The 20,133-nt window shown below is 40.5% G+C and overlaps 1 long non-coding RNA gene across 1 annotated transcript in view; it reads left to right on the top strand.

The window, feature by feature from the left end:
• Positions 1-20,133, top strand: part of LOC310848273 — a 127,426-nt gene that overhangs the window by 76,322 nt on the left and 30,971 nt on the right. The window contains exon 3 of the long non-coding RNA XR_014566260.1: positions 15,228-15,348. This is a non-coding gene — a long non-coding RNA (uncharacterized lncRNA). The remainder of the gene's footprint in view (positions 1-15,227; positions 15,349-20,133) is intronic.

Raw genomic sequence — 20,133 nt, 5'->3', positions numbered from 1 at the left:
TCTTGCTCCTGCCATGAAGCACTTTTCTTCATAAATAGCTAGGCTAGAAATGGATGGGCTGAGGGTTGCCATCGTGTGTGTTTCTGAGGTAGCGAGAGAGGATACAGCACTTCCTGCAACATGGCTTGAGCTGTACTTACCTGCTGTCTGCTCATTCTGTGGAATAATAATAGTAATAATAATAAATAATTTATTATTTATACCCCACCCATCTGGCTGGGTTTCCCCAGCCACTCTGGGTGGCTTCCAACAAAAGATTAAAAATACTTTAAAACATCAGTCATTAAAAACTTCCCTTCAGATGTCTTCTAAAAGTCAGATAGTTGTTTATTTCCTTGATATCTGATGGGAGGGCATTCCACAGGGCAAGCGTCACTACTGAGAAGGCCCTCTGCTTGGTTCCCTGCAACCTCACTTCTTGCAGTAAGGGAACCACCAGAAGACCCTCGGAGCTGGACCTCAGTTTCCGGGTTGAACAATGGGGGTGGAGACTTACTGCAACAGGTCAAAGGGGAAATATGGTGAAAGGACTGGAGAGGAACGAGGTGGCAGAAGCCATAGCAACATCTTCTCTACTGCTTTGGAACTTTGAAAGATATCAGGCTCCCTTTTTAGTTCCGTGATCCCCAATTCTAACATACCAAGAGGATGTTACTTGTTTCAAGTCCCCCAAACACCACTTCTAACAGTTTCATATATAGATGTTACACAGCATTGGGGATATAACAGGCCACTGTGTCACCTCACAGCCCCCAGACCAAGGAATCAGTAAGGCATTACCCAAACCCACTGCCTGGTGTCAGCCCTGTAGGTATGAGCAGAACCACTGCAATAGCTTGCTGTCAACTCCCCACCAATAGAGCTGCTCCAGAAGGATACCATGCCTGGTGGCATCAAAAGCTGTAGAGAGATCAACCCCACAGGATCACACTCTTTCTGTCCCCCTCCTGATAAAGAATGTCTGTCAGGGTGACCAAGGCTTGCACAGTTTGACCTGAGTTCTTATAGCAGCATCTAAGAACTTAATCATAATTGGAATCAAAGTCAGAGCTAATTATCACAGAAGGTTGCTGCAGCATCTGGAAACTGAAAGGACCATCTAGTCCACATCATGTTCTCACAGTGGCCAACCAGAAGCCAATTGTGATTGTTTTAAGTAATACTTTATTTGGATTTCTAGCCCTACTTATTCTGAAAACTCAAGGCAGGTTGTAATTTAAAAATAACAAAACAACTCTACTTAACTATTAGGCAAAATAAGAATGCACACTGAAACCTCTATTCCATTAAACCTTAACCTTGGCCATCAAAATTCAGCCTAAGTAGAAAGATCTTGTAACACATCTGAAAGATTTAATTGCTGTTGTTGGTTTCTCAATGAAGATGTTCTATATTTTGTGTTTTTTATTCTTTTCAGTTCCCCTGTTCTCAGTCCATATGTTATCCTGAATAAAAGAAATAATGGCAGTGCTATTTCAAAGTAGTGGGGGGGAGAGGAGTTTAAGTATTCCTTTTATACTGTCAAGAGAGACAAAAGGTTGTACCTTTATTCCAAAGAAGTTTAAAATATAGTGGAGAAATATCACGAAGAGAGACAAACAGTGGATCAAAACGCATAGAAGGAACAAATCTTTCTATTTATCTGTCTTTGACTTTCACTGGAATTGTATTTCAACTATCATGGAAGCTATTTTGAAGAACTTCTGCTAACATAATTGTTATTTTTACAAGTTTGGTTGCTATGGAAATACATGATGTAATCCTTTATTTTCCACCACAATTGTTACTGTTTCTTCCATGTAGCCAGCTTCACTTTTGATTTTCCTTCTCTGTTAGTCCAGTTAATTTTTTGGAAACCTTCAAACTTTTGGATATAATTACCCATTTGAATAAGCACTGGTGCCTTTCCTGAAAAAGTTACGTTCCCTTGTAAGTACAGTCTTTGTCAAGCTTTTCCCATTACAGTCATGTGTGTGAATGGAAACAATTGTAATTTCCTCATGGCCAGCTATTAAAATGAAGTTGAATCATGTAAATCTTTGGGAGGGAAGACATTACAGTGGCTTATATTATTGTTTATGTCTAGCTCTGGCTTGATGTCTTTGGTTGTGGCTTAGTAAAATGAAAAGAGCACAAAGCTAAAACAGGATGTGTCATTTGGAATGAAATTTGCTAAACAAGGGTTGGCCCTGTGTAGGTGTTTTTTAAAAGCTCATTTTTCCCCAATATGGATGACTTCTGTATGTTTTAAAACTTGAGTACCAAATGATCCTGTGTCCTACAGAGGTTAAAAATGATGAGATGTGTGTAGTTTTCCATGTGTCTTTCATAAAAGCCCTTCCACAGAAGAAATATCCCCTACTCACAAGTGTGAGTTTTGATTGGTTCAATTTCTATGTCATTCACACACCCTCTGAAATATCAAGTTAAATATCACTCAGTCTCCATAAAGGCCAAAAGAATATGGCATAATTAGAGACTAAGGGTGGTATGTAACTAAGTCATTACAGTACAGTGGTACCTTGGTTTGTCAGTACAGTGGTACCTTGGTTTGCAACCTCTTTGGATTACAACCATGTCAAACCCGGAAGTGCGTGTCCCTTTTTTTTGGATTACAACCAATTTTGGGGGGAGGCCCCATTGGCAAAAGCATGCCTTGGGTTACAACCTGTTTTGGTTTACAACCAGACCTCTGGAATGGATTATGGTTGTACAACCAAGGTACCACTGTACAGGGATTTTCACTTGTAGAACTGAATCCCACCCCCCTCTCCCCATGCCCTTCCCAAATCTGCACTGCAGAGTTGTGGGGGGAAACCAGGTTTAGAGGGGGTGCAGAGGGACAATAAGTGGGGAACACTTATTGCGTAAGCAGAAATCATTGTGCAATGGAACAAGTTAGTTGGCTACTGCTGTAACCATCCAACGCTATGCACGTTTGCTGAGAACAGAGAACCTCAGACTACAACACTCCATAGAACTGCAGCCTAATTGGGTTTATTTGATTATGACTTTCATAGCAAAGCCGTGGACAGCTTCTGTGCCACTGGCTACAATGCACTGTAGTAGGTTATGGACAGGCTGTTTATAATTTATTGCAAGAATTTCTACTCTACTTTTCCAAGATCAAATGTGGCTCACAAGAATATTGAAACAACTACATAAGCAAATATAACAATATATGTTTGAAACTATTAAAATACAGCATTTTTATGATTGCAGAAAGGTCCCATAAATAGTAATAGTAATTTATGATATTAGGAGTTGCACAGATATTTGCGGTTAAATGAATTTTTAAATCATTTTACATTCTTAGATTTTCAAACATTAACTACATTTGTTAAAATATAGCAAATTCTAAGATAAACAAGGAATCTGGCCCATTTTTGTTTATTTATGCAGACAGAAGCAAGCACATCTACTCTGGCGTATTTGTAAATGCATATATGATATCTGCAATTGAAACCAAAATATATTTGATACTACAACAGCTAAATAAGATTTATTAGTAAATTGTTGGAGATGATAGTTACCAGGAGCTAGGTATGTGGTAGATAAAGCCATTAATACAGATGTATTAGCTTTAAAAAGAAGATTGAAATTATTACTGCTTATTTTGTCCTTAAATCCCAAGGTTCTTTTTTCTTGGTTTCTTAGGGCAATATAGAAAACACACTTGACTTTAACTAATATTGTATTAAGTGCAACCAAAATTCTGTCTCTGCCTCTAACTTCTAGCATCATGGATGTTTTTTAACATGACAGAATGCTCTTTCTTGTTTCTGAATATGAATTTGCTATAATGAATTGATGTGACCCAACTGTAAGGGAACAAATCACAAAGGTTTGCTCAGCCGGAATTGATTGAAATGTGTACAGTGTTAACTTTTGAGGCATGAGCAAAAGAAATCTGAAATATTTTGTAACGTTCACATTTAGGAGCAAATGCAGAATACTGATACTTAATACATTCAATCTTTTTCAAAAAAGAAAAACAATGGATTTTCTTATTATTGGAACAAATATTGTTTAATCTTGGAACAGTAAATGCAGTACATAATATTAAAATGTTAGTAATAAAAATATAATTAAAAAATAAAACGTACATTGATAAAGTAAGCATTATGCAGAGAGTCAAAGAGAACAGTCAGAAGTGTTATAATACCAGGGTACACGACCCTTGCCTTTCCTCATTATTCAAAAGACAGTTGCTAGGTGATATAGGCCTCAATATGCCCTGCCGTTTTGATCTCTTATTGTAAGAGGTTTCAGATTAAATGTGCAGGCTTCATTTGAAAGCTACCACTTTGCCACTGACAGATATTTTTAAAAATATATGCATGGGGGAAAAATTCTTTCCAGCACATCAAGCATTTGGGGGGGGGGGGCTGCTGTTTGAGCCACAACAACCAACACCCTTCCACCCCTTTGGTCACTACCTCGGAGGGTAGAAATTGGATGAAAGAACCTTCCAGAACCTTCCAGTTACATCACATTGTCCAAGCACTAAATCATCACCTTGGTACTCTGGCCTGAACTGATTAGTGCAAATTAATAAACAACCCGGGGTGAATAAAATATGAAATGGATGCCCTTGAAAAACAGAAGTAGAAAAACATAGCTGGTAACTTTGTTTATTTGAAGTCAGTGGTTGTGTTGCTGCCTGAGAGGCACTTTTGTACAGTAGTACCTCCAGTTGCGGACGGGATCCGTTCTGGAGCTCAGGTTGGATCCAGAGGTTTTCGCAACTGGAGGTGCCTGTTCTGCGCATGCATGCGTGACGAAACCTAGAAAAATACATCCGGGATTGCCGTGTGCGTAACCCGAAGGATACATAACCAGAGGTGCGGTACCAGAAGTAGAGGTACCACTGTATTTTGAACCAGGTGAGAAGAGTGACGGAAGTTCAATTCAACACACTGGATTACTTTCTTTACCATTATAGCCAATACAAAAAAGCAAGACTGGGGTGCCACTTAAAACAGCCAGGCTAGTATCATCAAAGTGAGAGGATGAATTCCATGATATGAAGATAGAAATACTTGTCTAACTGAATAGCATCATTGAGGTGTAAGGGAAGAATCCATTTATTTTATACCTAAAGAAGTATATTACATGGGTATGTCAATTTGCATTGTACAGACTGTTTCTCCTGTGTATGTGTCTGTATTACCATTCTGCATTAATTAATAAGAAAAGAAATTGCATTCAAAAATTATCAAAGGGGACAGATAATATCCGTGAAATTCTCATGGGTAGGATCAATGGTTTTCTGCTAAGTTTATTTTGAAGATGGCTAAGGAGTGTTTGTAAGTGTCCTTTCTTTCATTGTACAAATAATCTTTTTGGTGGTCTGTGGCTGTTGCAAAAGGGCACACTTTCTGAAAACCCATAACATTCTCAGTTGGAGAGATACTGCCTACTAAGTGTCTCACAGCTATTCTTTTAAAAATAAAATAAAATAAAGTCCTTGTACTTCTAAAAAATCAATAAAAGGGAGGACTTAACTACAAAATCTCAGGCGCATCATAGGAAGCTTCCATTCCTTCTTATGCTTCATTTTCTGGGGAAGATGTCATGAGGTAACTCCTTAGAGGATGTTTTCAGATCCAGAAGGATGGATAGCCAAGGAGGCTGCTGGGAAAATGTTGTGCAGAAAGAAAAAGCACCCACAAAACACTCATGGCCACCTCACAATGAATATAATCTCCAGCCTACACCTACTGAAATTCTAAAGAAATCTTAAAATACCCCGAGAACAAGGCAGGAAAAAAAAGAGAACCTGGAGAACAGGTTTAGCATAGTACTAGTGTGAATTGTGTTGAAATATTAGCCAAGCAATAAAATGCTTCTCTTGATTTATAAACTTTATGCAGCTTAGGGCTAGACAATATGAAGGGCGGCTTTCTAGATTCTCTAATATCTTAACCAGATGCCCTGTTCAGGGCTGGATCTATACACAGGGAAAAAAACCCTATAAATAAGTGATAAATTAGATCGTTATAACAAAAGAAAGAAAAAAGCCTATGTAAAACCGCAAAGACAAATTTTGTGCTCTACAGTGCCATCTGGCAGTGGCGTAGCATGGGTTGTCAGCACCCAGGGCAAGGCAAGTAATTTGCGCCCCCTAACCCGTGGATTTGCGGACCCTAACCCTAACCCCCAGATGTTGCGCCCAGTGCGGCCGGGCCCCCCTGCATCCCCCACGCTACGCCACTGCCATCTGGTGTAACAACAGTTACAACAGTATAACTGTCTGAGTGTAGTGAGTCTCGGGTATTTATTCCTTCTAAGATTAGGTTCAGGTTGCAACCTTCATGGTAGTAGCTTCCTATTTGTGGAATACCCTTTTCAGGGACACTTATAATTGTTGCTAGCTTTTAGGCGATGGATAATAACAATCCTATTTTTCAATTTTACTGTTGCTTTGCTGACTTTTTCTTTTATTGCTGTTCTCTGCTGTCATTTTTGTTGTGGTTTTTTCTGTTTTATTGTGCTCATAGCTTATTGTTTTTATATTTTGATGATAAAAATGTTGTGAAATAAAGCGAAGCAAATGCAAGTATTTTGTATGTCATGAAGTGTTTGAGATTCCTAGAATTTGGAAGATCTTGTATCTTTTCTCTGGCCCTTTCATACAAATGGGATACCAACAAGGACACATTCATTTTGTTGCGCCAATTCCTTTTACTTGAGAACCCTATTCCTTTCAAACAAAATTATATTCAAAGCAAACAAAAAACTATGGTGTATCTCAAGAAACAATAACATTTTGAAATGTAAAATTAATCCCATCTTCTCTTGCTCCTGAACCATGGACTTAGGACTTTGAAGAAGTTCAGTGCGGTGTGTCTTTTGTCAACGTTCCTTTCCCCCAGACCATTCTAAAATTAACATGAGCTTTGGGAATCACTATAGAGCTGTCACTTGATGTAACATGTGGGCTTCAAGTAGCAATGTGTAGATGTCAGTTCAGATAAAGCTATGGGGATATCATATTCATCGCTCACCGATGGAGGAACAGCTTTCTACCTACAGTAGATGTGTAGGGTTATATGGGACTTCTAAAACAATCTGGGTGATGTTCCTGCAAGTAGTCTTGCCACTCATTCACATTTTTAATGAATTGCTCATTTTTCTTTATCTAAGTTTCTCCATATTTGTGCAGAGGCAGAATGGCGCACCAGAACACACTTCAAACAATCGTTCCTCCAGATTTTTGTTTTCGTTTTAAACGTTGGTGTGGTGTATGTTTGTGTGTAGCTCCTGGAAGCAGCAAAGAGCAAAAGCTTTTAAAATAACAAACCCAAAACAAATTATATGCTTTGGGGAAATGTAAGATGTTGCATTGTTTTATTTGTCACAACTACTTTTTAAAAATGGAATTCATCTGTAGGCTTATATTGATTTATAAAATTATTTAGACATGAACAACTTGATTTCCAACACTCTGTTGAACACTTAAAATTATATTGTTGTGGCTGTAATCCTCTACACACTTACCTGGGAGTAAGCCCCATTGAACTACCGCTTAGCAGACCTGCTTAGGGTTTCATTGCATATTGGTCTTGTTTATAGTGTTGTCTCAATTAATCCCTTGATACTCCGCTCCCATGGTTCTCTGAATGACTGGATTGTATGTTACTTCCCAAACTGGGCAACTCTGACATCAAAAAGATTGCCTTCAGCAGAAAATTAAAAACAACTGAACTAGACTATGGATCGCTAGTGAGCAGCAAGTTTTCACCATTATGACAGCACTGGCGGACTAAAGACAAACAGGTGCGCATAAGGCTTAGGCATCATTTTGGAGATCCCTTCCCACAATCCCATCCCATATATCAAATCTCATGAATGAAAAGCTCATTTCTGAAAATACACTGTGGACCATTCTAGGCATTTTCCAGCATAATGTCCTTTATTTCCTTCTACTTCTCTTTGTTTCACCTTCCCAGGTTTCTGGCTGCCTGGTTTGTATTTCTAGGCAGGCATGCCAGAATGGTGTGTTTCTTTCTGTGTAAGCATGTGGAGCAGATATTTACTTGCCTATACTTTCTGGATTCATAGATCCTACCAGCAGAACCCCTTCCCTCTAATCTCTGGAATCAATGAAGTTGTATCTGCTGAAGTCCTTGTGCAAGTGAACTGACTTCCACTCATACAGTGGAACATTTCCTTCTCCCTCATGCCCCATGCACCTCCACAAATCTGCTCGAAGTCCCCCCACCCCCAACCCATATGGGGTGGCATGCAGCAGCATGTGAGCAGGAGAGGGAGGGGAGGGGAAGTTCTGCCACATGTGCAGAAGTCATTCTACCTGCACAATACCTTTGTGGGATCCAACCCCAATGTTCATGACCATCATAGTGCTTCATCCCTCTCACTGACTGTTGCTCAGATGCCATCTACAGTCATAATGCTGTGCTGAAGCCGAGATGAGGACAGCCATACCCCCTGCTTGGGCTTGTTGCAAAAGACCCTTGTTTGAGACCCTTGACATCTTCCACATTATTCCCCAAGTACTGATACAATCTACTGTTATGATATTCTCATGTTCATCATTGCTTGCCATCTCTCAAAGACAAATTGAAAATATGATTTTTAGTGAGCACATTCCTGACGTTTCTGTTGTACCCTCATTATACGTTCCTCTTCAGTATCACCACGATTAAATTATTTCCTTTATTTTAAAAAAGCCATTCTATATTTCTTCAAGCTTGGCCTTTGACTCTTCTGAATCATTGCCAGGTACTCATGGTGCTATAATATCCTTTAGAAATGAATTGAGGAGTAGCTTTAAGTTAATGGTGGGACCCATCACAAGAGCTCTTTTTTCTGCTTCTGACTTTTTAGGAATTTTCTAGCATTCTTTATGCATCACAAAACTACATATAACAAAAACAAAACAAAAACCACACCTCCCAACCTCCTTTTGCCCTAATTGTACTTGCCTTGCAATACCATAAGTATAAATGATGCATGGTAATGCCCCCTTTTGTAATTGCTTTAAATTAAAAATCAATTAGAAGCTTGCTAATTACAGGCTAGTGACTTTGGGTCAGGATTGAGATCACTGGTTGAACAGATAGAGGGCATGCATTACACATCTTCAGTTTCATGGAGGCCACATTTCTACTAGAGGTGGGTTTGTAATTACTACTACTGACAGGGCGAAAGAAAGGAAGGAAGGAAGGAAGGAAGGAAGGAAGGAAGGAAGGAAGGAAGGAAGGAAAACTCTGAACAGGACAAATATGTTTGTTTATTTCCCAGTTTAGTGCTAATACCAGGTGTGGCAGTGCATGACTACATCACTCTTGTATGCTGGGTTGGCTCTTTCTTGTACCTCCCCTGGGTGATCATATTAACTTCATGCTGCTATAGTGCTTAGGTACCGAAATCATCTGATGGAGGGCATCAAAAACAGCTTGACATTGAGCTGGTCAAACTATTTCTTCCCTTTATGTCAAACCAGCTTGCACACATTGTTCTTTGATTTACTGTGTTCAAACCACTGATTAAGATCAACATCTGCTTCTCTCTCAAAATTTGGAGGGAATCTTTCCATGATGCTTTATTGTCATTCTATGAAATATTGATTTTTTAAAAAAAATCTGAACATTTATGCCCCTGCATTTCCGTTTCAGCTTGTTCCAAGTGTATATTCACAACATGAGAGCCACAAAAATTTTAAGTGAAAGCGGGGATTCTCAGGAAGGAACGATTATTGCCCATATTTTAGTGGTTCTGTGTGCCAGGCTTGCCAACTGTGGCTTGGCAACCACAGCATCCATGAAAATCATGTTGTAATATTAATTAGATGTAAAACATATATACATGATTTTTCCGCATTGTAACAGCATCATGACATGTTTCAAAGGTAACTCTTGACACCAATGAAACCATCACACACACACACACACACACACACACACACACTGCATCCCACTTCAGTATCAAATTTCCATCAATCACTTGTGGTTGCATTATTTGGGGTATTGTCTCCTTGCCTTTCTTAATCTTCTTGGCATGGATTCTAGCATCAATTATTTTTTAGAGCTATGAAACTCTTCCCTAAAATGCCCTTCTTCTGCCTTCTGGCTGAAATGTGTGACCAATGTATTCTCTTCCCTAGTGAAGTTGGTACATCTGTGTACAATACAGAGGGACTGGGCAACAGGCTGTGATGATGGGTTTTCTTCTTGGTCTGCATCAACTCAGAATAAGAACATAAGAAGAGCCTGCTAGATCAGTCCAGTGACACTTCTAGTCCAGAATCCTACTTTCTCAGTGGTCAACCAGATACCTGTGGGAAAACCATAAGCGAGGCCCCAGCACAACTCTCCCCACTCCTTGTGGCTTCCAGCAACTGGTACTCAGAACCATACAGAGTCCGACTGTGGAAGCAGAGCAGAGCCATCAAGGCTAGTAACCATTAAACGATGCTACCAGCTCTGTTGCACATCAGAGGCAGAAATTTCATTTCATTATGGGAGAAAAATGTTTTTGTTAGGTCAGAATAGGTCTACTGCTTTATCTGTTTCTGCTTCCTTGCACCTAGACCCAACCCCACCTGAGACAAACAGGTTGGTGAGCACATTTGCTCCAATTCCCTTCGTTCCCTAGATCAAAGAAACTAAATTCTCTGCTTCTTTAATTTAACAGTTTCTGCTCCATTGGGAATTAAAACTTAATTTTATGGGCAACGGATCTTTCTAAATTGTGACTCCTGAACAGTCACAGTTTTACCAGATACTAGATGTACAGGATGATTTCTCAATAAATCAGAGCAAGTACTTTTGGCTTTTCAAATGCCTGGATTTCTTTCTTAAACTGCTGGAAGGGATCCCAAGCTTCTTTTGGAATGTTTTAGTACAATTATATCATTGACTGAAATCTGAGGCATGCAAATCCATGAATTGCCCAGGACAATGAGTATTTAAATACATATATTAATATGCACAATATCCAGAAATTAAAGGTGCATTGTTAAAACTAATTGAGGGACTTCTAGTCCAATCCATTGCAATGCAGTAATCACAACTAAAGAATCCATGGCAGATGGCCACCCAACCTTTATTTTAAAGCATCGAATGAAGAAGAGTTCACCATCTTTCTAGACAGTTTGCTCCCCCATCAAAGAGCTCTTACTGCCAGAAAAAATCTTCCCAATGTTTAGCTGGAATCTCCTTTCTTGTAACTTGAATCCATTGGTTTGGGCCCTACACTCTGGAGCAGCAGAAAACAAGCTTGCTCCATCTTCCATATAACAGCCATTCAGCTATTTCAAGATGACTCTCATCTCACTTTTCTGGCTTAGCCACATTCCTGTTTGCCTTGTGATTTTGTCCAAGAGGTTTCTTTTTTGTCCTATTGCTTACCCTGCTTTCCCAGGGAAAACTCGCTGTTTGCTGCTGAATCCCCACAGAAAACCTGACTGACATTTGTTCCAATTCACAGGACAAACAGAAGTGCTGCAGGCCTCCGGCCTTCTCTTTTCCTTGCTAAACATATCCAACAACTTCAACCGTTCCACAGAAGGTTTGGTTTCCAGAGCCTTGATCATCTTGGTCGCCCTCCTCTGCTCACGTTCCAGCTTGACAATATCCTTCTGAAACTGTGGCACCCAGAACTGGACAAGGTATTCCAGGTGTGGTCTGATCACACCTGACCAGAATAGAGTGGTAATATTTCTTTCCTTGATCTGGACACTATAGCATTATGGGGGTTTTTTTGCCACTGCATCACAGTATCGACTCACATTAAGCTTGAAAAACGTTCTAAGCAAAGGAGGCAGGGAACCCTTTGGTTGGGGCGAGGAATTAGGCATCCTTGAGCACTTCATTCAAACAGTTTGACCCCTTTCAAGGGATTTCAGTGTTTGATTGGGCCGCTTGTGGGGCTCTGATGTGTTTTTGAAGGAAGGAAGCCTCCTGCTTGCTCATTTATGGAAATTATAACATAGCATAGGCAATTTGGCAACCAAAGGAGAGAGACAGAAAGAAAGAGACTTGGAGAAGATGCCACTCATCTATCAAGGGAACTACTGGTGGTTTCTAAGGGTGTGCAATGAATGGCAACACAGCTCAGTGAGGAAAGATAATGAAAATATCTTGTGTTTCAAGGCCTAAGGCAATTTCAGCCCTTGTTTCTTTTTACTACAAGAACCCAAAGCTAGGCTTTGTTTACTAAATCTTGCTTCAAAATTATTTACTTGCTTTGAAGGGGAAAGAAAAGATTCTGGATTTGACCCCAGTCCTACCCGCTTCATTTGCCAATCTCTTGCCATGAAAAAAAGAGCCTGGCAAGCAAAAGCAGCCCATCTCCGCCCCCTTGGCATCCAGATCTCATGCCGAGTCCAGATCAGGGTTCACAGGCAATTTAGGTTTTTAAACACCAGTCCTTGGAAAAAAGATATGGGAAGTTATGAACCTGCCTTCTACCTGGTCAGATGATTTGCCCATGGAGCCAAGCCTTGTCTAATTTGAATGGCAGTATTTGAGTAGCACTGTCTCCTCTTTGGCAGAGGTCTTTCACATCCTCTGTTACCATTTTCCAGAGTTGGCAGGGATTGAGGTATAGATCTCCAGCATGCGAAGCATGTGCCTACCACCAAAATATACACCCCCCCCAATATATATATATATAAAACAGAAGCTCTACTCCCTTCATAATCAGGTCATGTAAAGAAATGATTCCACACCTGCCTCCCCGGGAGACTGCATCAGCAGCTTGAGTTGCTGACTTAGGAATCTTGCTACTAACAAATTTCTCTCTTCTGACATTTAATATGCATAAAAGGTTGCCAATACATTCTGAAATACGTGATTAATCTAATTTATTTTTAATCATATCTGGAAGTACTATTCCCCTCCTATTAGCAAATTTTCTACATTTTCTTAACCATTTTAAAGCTTTCATAAAGGTCTCATTTCTCCGTTCAGCTGCTCCTGGAGTGTCACCAAGTCACAATCAAACTTCAGTTGTCCCCAATGAAGTGAATTGGGATTGTAAAGGGAAAATCAAGTATAAACACTATAGTGTTCTAGTGATGCTGCTGTAGTTCAGAAATAATAGTCAGATTGAACCAACTGACTGATTGATTGGAATGGCAGGCTTCATATAGGACTTTCCCCTGCTCATAATACCTGGAACTTTTCAGAAGATATCTCCTAAGCACTTCCTTGCCATAAAACTCTTGCCTGGCGCTCCCAAGAGATACTGTGTGAAAACACATGTGGCCTGTAAAAGAAGCATATACGCACCAAAAAATGTGAACCAATTTAGAACTTGCAAAATTCACCACACTCCACCCCGATTCTTCAATGACACCTGCATTTGCAATGAAATTCCAAATGGAGCTGAGAAAAGTTTGTCCATCTCTGAGTTCCATTGTTTGGTGATGTCCCCCTGCCACTGTGTGAAAACACATGTGGCCTGTAAAAGAAGCATATACGCACCAAAAAATGTGAACCAATTTAGAACTTGCAAAATTCACCACACTCCACCCCGATTCTTCAATGACACCTGCATTTGCGATGAAATTCCAAATGGAGCTGAGAAAAGTTCGTCCATCTCTGAGGTCCATTGTTTGGTGATGTCCCCCTGCCACTGTCTGTTCTGGGTTTCTACAGTTTCTTTTGAAAGCCCAATCTACACACACCCCAGCAAAGAACTTGAAAATGCAAAGAGAAGGTGTTTCATATGCACAAGGTAGATAGATGGAAGGTATTTCTTTTTTCCTTTGACAAATTACAACTATACCATATGCTAAGTTTCTATTTGCAGCAACAGTAGGCAAACTTCAAACAGAAGGCTTTTTTTAAAAAAAGCTTGATGGGCCCTTATAAACTGCATACAAACACATTACGTTTTATAGTGTGGGAAGGAAAAACAAAATAAGAGAAATTAAGCCTGTAATGCTTGATTATCCCACAATGTTTCCATTTGAGGTTTTTTGAATGACTTCAGTAAGAACAGTACAGCCTCACTCCCACAGTCTAAGCAACTTGAGGGCTCCCTTAAATCGCCCACTCCTTGATGCCTCATGTTGGGAATTATCCACCTCCCACCACAAGGAATAAAGATACTCATCCTGAAATACATCCACTCTAATTTGGGGATCGGTGCTTCCAGTCTCTAACAGTCCAGGCTTGCAAAGTATGTCAGCCTGTGCTAATCTCCCCTGTACATACACACAGCTCATGGCAATGAGCACTCATGCTTTATAGTGTGGGTGCCCTTTGTGGGATTGCGCTCAGTGCTACGGTTCCCAGGGAACTTACTAGTAGAAGGGGGTCTGGCTTGCCTCTCAGTGTTATTATTTGGAGGTTCACACCCAAGTTTCTTGCTGGGAGGCGGGACCAGCCCCATTTATAAATAGGGGGTGGAGCCGACGATAGTCAGGCAGTCAGCTCTGGAGATTCACCCTCCCCACCCTCCCTTTGTTTAATGTTTTCTTGTCTGCAGGTTAACTCTTTCTTCCTGTTTAGCAGGTGCTGCTGTGGTCTTTGACTGGTTGCTGTTGAAGGACCGCAAAGAAATTTTCCTGCATTGGCAGGTTTTGTCTTCCCTGTAGCAATTCGTCACAATTTTGGCGGTTATGGCCTTGGGTGGAATCCTTTAGTCTTTTCTTCCCTTTAATGGGCTGGGCGGGGGTGTGAAATGGTGATTCACCCCCCTGCGGCGGTGATTCCAGGGTTCCCTCTTAAAGGGGTTATATAATGGGTGTCACTGGCCATACACTGAAAGGTTGTCAGTGAACTACCCTGCATGTGGGGATATGGGCTAGGCTGCCTGCTACATTTACATCTCACAGAACACCCCCATATCCCATTTACCCTGATGTGCCCCAGTTCCCCCAGCTGGGGAGCTGGGAAGGATACATGCCCAAGGCCTAAGCCAAGATCTTCCTACATTCAGAAGTTTAATAAAGTTGTGGCCTAATTTTTAATTCCATAATGTTGTCAGAGTCTTTATTCCTTTCTTATGATCTCTGGGGGCTGGGGCTTTCACGTCTGGTCATGCAACAGCCAGGACTGCATGCACAGTGCATGTGGTTTGTTCCATTTAAACAGCACGTGGTTATGCAGGACAGAAAGGGAGGAGAATTTCTGCCTCCATAGCCTGACTGTGCACTCCTACAAGCTAATAGTCAAGCATTCTCCTTACATTTAACTCTTTTTCTGTCATGAGACCTGTTTTCCTACATTTTGTCTTCCCATTGCCAGAACTATGACAGAAGAAGAGCACACTGGAAAATACTTTCACTGTCTCCTTGCATCCTGCTGATTGCCAGGTGTAAAAAGAAGAGGATAATGGGGAAAAGTGTCTTCACCATCACCTGCCCAGGTAGAGATAATGTCACCAGCGAAGTGGGGAACACCCAGTGATTTTGGTGTCTCTTCTCACTAGTTGCAGATCCTTTCTCTGTTAGATTTATACCCCACCTTTTAATTTGGGAGTAGGTCATGACACTTAAAGCACAATACACAATTAAAACAAAATAACATACACTTTAAAGCAAAACCATCTTCTATCCATCAATTACACCAGTCAGAATAACCATGTCATTCAGTGCACAAATAACTTTCAGGGATGTAAGTGGCCTTCAGGAAACCTGGCAGAGGAGAAGAGTCTTCAGTTGGTATCAAAAAATAACCAAGGTTTGAAGCAGAAATGTATTGTGCTTATATTCTACTTATATCCTGCTTCATAGTCCTAAAGGGTTTTGAAAGCGAATTATGAACGATTCTTACAATAAAATCAGCTTTCAAGTCTAGCATCAGGAATGGAAGTGTTTCCGTGGTGAGGTGAATATTCAGGTGGCATTTCCCACCCTCATCTTTGATCTTCCTTCACGTTGCCCTTCAGCCTCTGCTCACGAGGAGGTGTTTTGAGGTGAGAGTGGAGCTGAGCAGCTGGATCTCTCTCAGCCCACGACAGATGCAAGTCTTCCTTCAGATCAGCAAAACATATTTGTCAGGATCGGGATGCAAGTGATGAAGGCTTTAGTCTATAACTTGCCTGTGCTAGAGGAGCTTTGTTGACTTTAATAGGATTACATAGGTAATTAGGAAACTTAAAATTAATCCAGAATAACTGCCTTTAAGAATTAGGCCAAGAACAGGTATCAGTTGGCCTTGAAAAACTTTCCCCAGCAATGCCTAGAATGTACTTTTTTTGTTTGTTTTAAACATTTTGTGATATATATGTTATTAGAGGCAGTCTCTGGAATCAGAAGAGTTGGATGCTGCGGGCATTGTATGTAGTTTCAGTATTTAATTTGTTTTGAAATGAAAAGTTTACTTACTCTGAACACAGACACAAATCAAGGAATGAAGCCCTGCAACAAGCAGATGTTCATTGTCTCTTTATTCTCTTGCCTTCTGCCTGCCTCTTCATTTCCTCACCTCCAATATCTGACTAGTTTTATTTTTTTCTCATTTTTATTCAGTAATTATTCAACCACAGGCTTACATGTTGCCCATTTCAAAAGAGGTAATACTATTAGAACATACATTATCTGCTAGCCTATGACTTTGGCTAGACATTTGAACCAACTTCTCACTGTATTGTACTAGCATGGAAGCAACTACCCATGATGCTGGGATAGCCATGTGTTAGCCTGATCCTTAGCAGCCGGGCAAATCAAATGGTTCCTTCCTACCCAGTCATTGCAATCCTTTCCACTAGGGGTGAGTGGGTGGTGCTGTGGTCTAAACCACTGAACCTCTTTGGTTTGCGGATCAGAAGGTCAGAAGTTTGAATCCATGCGATGGGGTGAGCTCCCATTGCTCTGTCGCAGCTTCTGCCAACCTAGCAACTCAAAAGCACACTAGTGCAAGTAGATAAATAGGTACCCCTGCAGCGAGAAGGTAAATGGTGTTTCCATGCACTCTGGCATTTGTCACAGTCCTCCATGAGCTTGTAGTGGTTTAGTAGTGGCCACATGACCAGGAAAGCTGTCTGTGGACAAATGCCAGCTCCCTTGGCCTGAAAAGTGAGATGAGTGCTACATCCCATAGTCAGCTTTGACTGGACTTAACTGTCCAGGGGTCCTTTACCTTTACTTTATTGGGGATGAAAAACATATTTTGCCCCACCTACTTGGTTCCAGTATACATATGGTTACCACAATAGTAATCCACGGGAAAGCAGTTTCTCATACTGCTAGCGTAATAAATCCTTGGTTAGCCTTGAGTATGAGCCCTTGGCATTGCTTGATTTCTCAATTCCTCAACCTGTTTCATGATTCTGTACCAAACTCTGGAATCACTACTTAGACTGACCACTGCCATAATAACTTTGCTACAATTAATAATTTTTACTTGCCCCAGGAGCAACAAAGACCATTCATACCTTGACACCTTGACACCTAAGAGGGCAAATTTAAGATGTGTAGAAAAAAAATCATAGTAGACAGTCTATATGGCTTTGTTCAAGTGTTGCCCTGTGGTTATTAAGGCTATTTGATGGCTTTAAAATATCTGGCTCGTTGCCAATGAATTAGAATCTTTCTTCTCCCCCTCTATGAATTCGGAATGTTTTGCACTTCAGTAATGGATACCTCCTGCAGGAAGACAAGATATGACTATTTCAAACAAAGTAATAAACAGTAATGTCTTTTCTCCTCTTAATTCGAGTTGTAAGCATGCCAGTTACCTAAAATGTTTGAAGTATGAACTTTGCTGATAAGAGTCTAGGCCATTTTGAGTGCTATTGACTAGGTGTTCAGTTTTTGTATATTAACGAAGATGTATAATGCATAGAGATTTCTTTTCCTTGTTTAGATTGCAGCTCATACTTCATTGCCTAAGTGCTACTCCAGCATCAATTGGAAGTATATAAATAATATGTATGGTTATATATTTGTTTGTCTAGGTCTTGAACAGCAGTAAATCAAAAACCTTTCTTGGGCTAACTTCAATTCCCAGAATGAGACCAATACATTTGAACTACTGTAGATTATTTGGATGTTGCTTGTCAAGATGGTTATTTAAATCAGGCACCAGTTTCTTCTCCCCCACCCCCACCCACACAGCAGTCTCCTGCAGTTTAAATTACTGCTATACATTTCTAAAACCAGTTATGAGCAGTTGTGGGGAAGTGAGTACTGCAAGTTCAAGACTTCAGTGGATGCATTCAAAATAGGCAGTCCTTGGTTGAGAAGAAGGAGAAAGCTGCCAGCATCACTAGATCAATATTAAAACACCCTTCTGCTCTTAAACTATACAGATATTTATTACTTTGGGTTAAGTAAGAGCAAGAATGGCTAGCTTTCGATTCAGTTTAGGTTTGAAGATTTTTCTGATGTGGATAGTTATTTCACTAGCTGACTACATTTGAATACATCTTCAGTCTGACTGCCTGAAGAGGGCTTCTTTCTTTGTTACATGTCTAACAAGTTAATGCTTTATACATACTTGAATAGTCAGTGGACCAAGTATGTTTTATAAGTCAACAGACTTTTGAGCCTCTGTTCAATTTTCTTCAGTTCGAGGTGCACCGTTTATTCAGCAGATTTCATGTGAAACTCGCGGAGGTTGAGAGTGTCACTACCTTTATCAAGGGCCATGAGGCCTAGACAATGGGGTCTTGGGGTCTGAGGAGGGATGGCAGAGAAATTGTTTTCATTTTTTTGAACCAATTTGTGAATCGAAGCACAATTATCCTTTGAAATATGCACTTTAATACTTTGCAGCGCAGTTCTCCAATCACAAAATTTGCATAAAACGGGTATATTAGGGCAAGGTGAGCATAAAAATACATGCATTCATGAAAATAACATACAAAATGCATTATGTTAGGGGGAACTGGCAAACAAATGGGGGCGGGTTAGTCAGAATTTCATGAAGAATGTGTCTATTGGGAAAAATCCACATAAAATTATGGTGAATTTTCAACGAGGATTTTTTAAAAAAACAAACAAACCATAAATCACTGTAGAAATGCAGAGAATTAAATTTAAGATTGGGAAAATGAGGAACTGAGAAACTGAGAGTAGCTGAGATTGACAGATTCACCCATCTCTGGGTCTGAAGCCAAGTCTTAGCTTATGTCAATACCTGGGGATGTCTGTATTTCAATATCAAAGTTCCCTTTTGGTGCACAAGGGCCTATGAGTATAGCAGCCTGTCAGGGAACTGCCATCGGAGAGTCAGGTGGTGGAAGGGCTCAAGGAGGTTAAGAGACCCTCAGATGCTGAGGAAGGAACCAGCAGGGGGAGAGGGAGAGTTCCTGCAGAAACTCAGGCGGAGGGATGGCTCCAAGATGCTTCCAGTGAGAACAGCGGGGAGGGCTCAGGACCTCCGCTGGGGACGCCTACTCCACGCAGGAAACTGTCACGCAGAAAATCCAGACATAGAGTTTCCGTTAAGGAACTCTTATGTTGGCGTAAATTCCGGAAGCGTCCACTGACGGATTCTGCCAGCGATTGAGGGAGTCATGCTTTGAGGGCTCCCGTAAAGGCAGAGCTTTGAGACCTATGCAAAGCTCTGAGGGATTCAGCTTTTACGCACAAGCAGCTCATTATCCCATCACACAGCCCTTATAACTGGCAGGCAACATGAAATTTTTGGTATATATACTAGTTCTTCGATCTTTGCTTCTCTACATAACAGTAGTCTCTCCACAATCGAGCCTCTTCTACATCTCAAGGCCTAGACTCAGGGATGTTGAGCTGGAGAATACACTCTCCCAGTCACAGCTCCAGCCTTGCTTGCAATCCTTTCTAAAGCGGTTGTACTTGGTGGTACAGTTTAATAGCAATGATCTAGTTAGTGCTGCTGAAAGGCTGGGTTCTGCTATTAAAGAAGTTGTGCTATTTGGCTTCTGGTGGTCAGACTTATCTTATTTCAGAGAACAATCAACTGGTTTTTTTTAAAAAAAAGTTTGGTTCTTCACTGTTTTTCCTCACCTACATTTTATCCAAACAATAGAAAGAATAGACTTCTGCCACAAACTCACTAAAATAGATCAGTTATTTCTGGGTGTTGTGTGTGCGTGTTCCTGAAAGTGCTTTATTTTCCTCAAAACTTTCTAGCTAGCATGTTTTAAAAGCCATTCATTTTAAGCCAGCTGAAATCTTCAAAAAATATATGTTGATAAATTTCAGGCCTCAGACATATAATTAAT

The sequence above is a fragment of the Podarcis gaigeae genome (genome assembly GCF_964106915.1).
Source record: "Podarcis gaigeae genome assembly, chromosome: 7".
NCBI classification, from domain to species: Eukaryota; Metazoa; Chordata; class Lepidosauria; order Squamata; family Lacertidae; genus Podarcis; species Podarcis gaigeae.
This window is presented reverse-complemented; position numbering and strand designations above follow the sequence as displayed.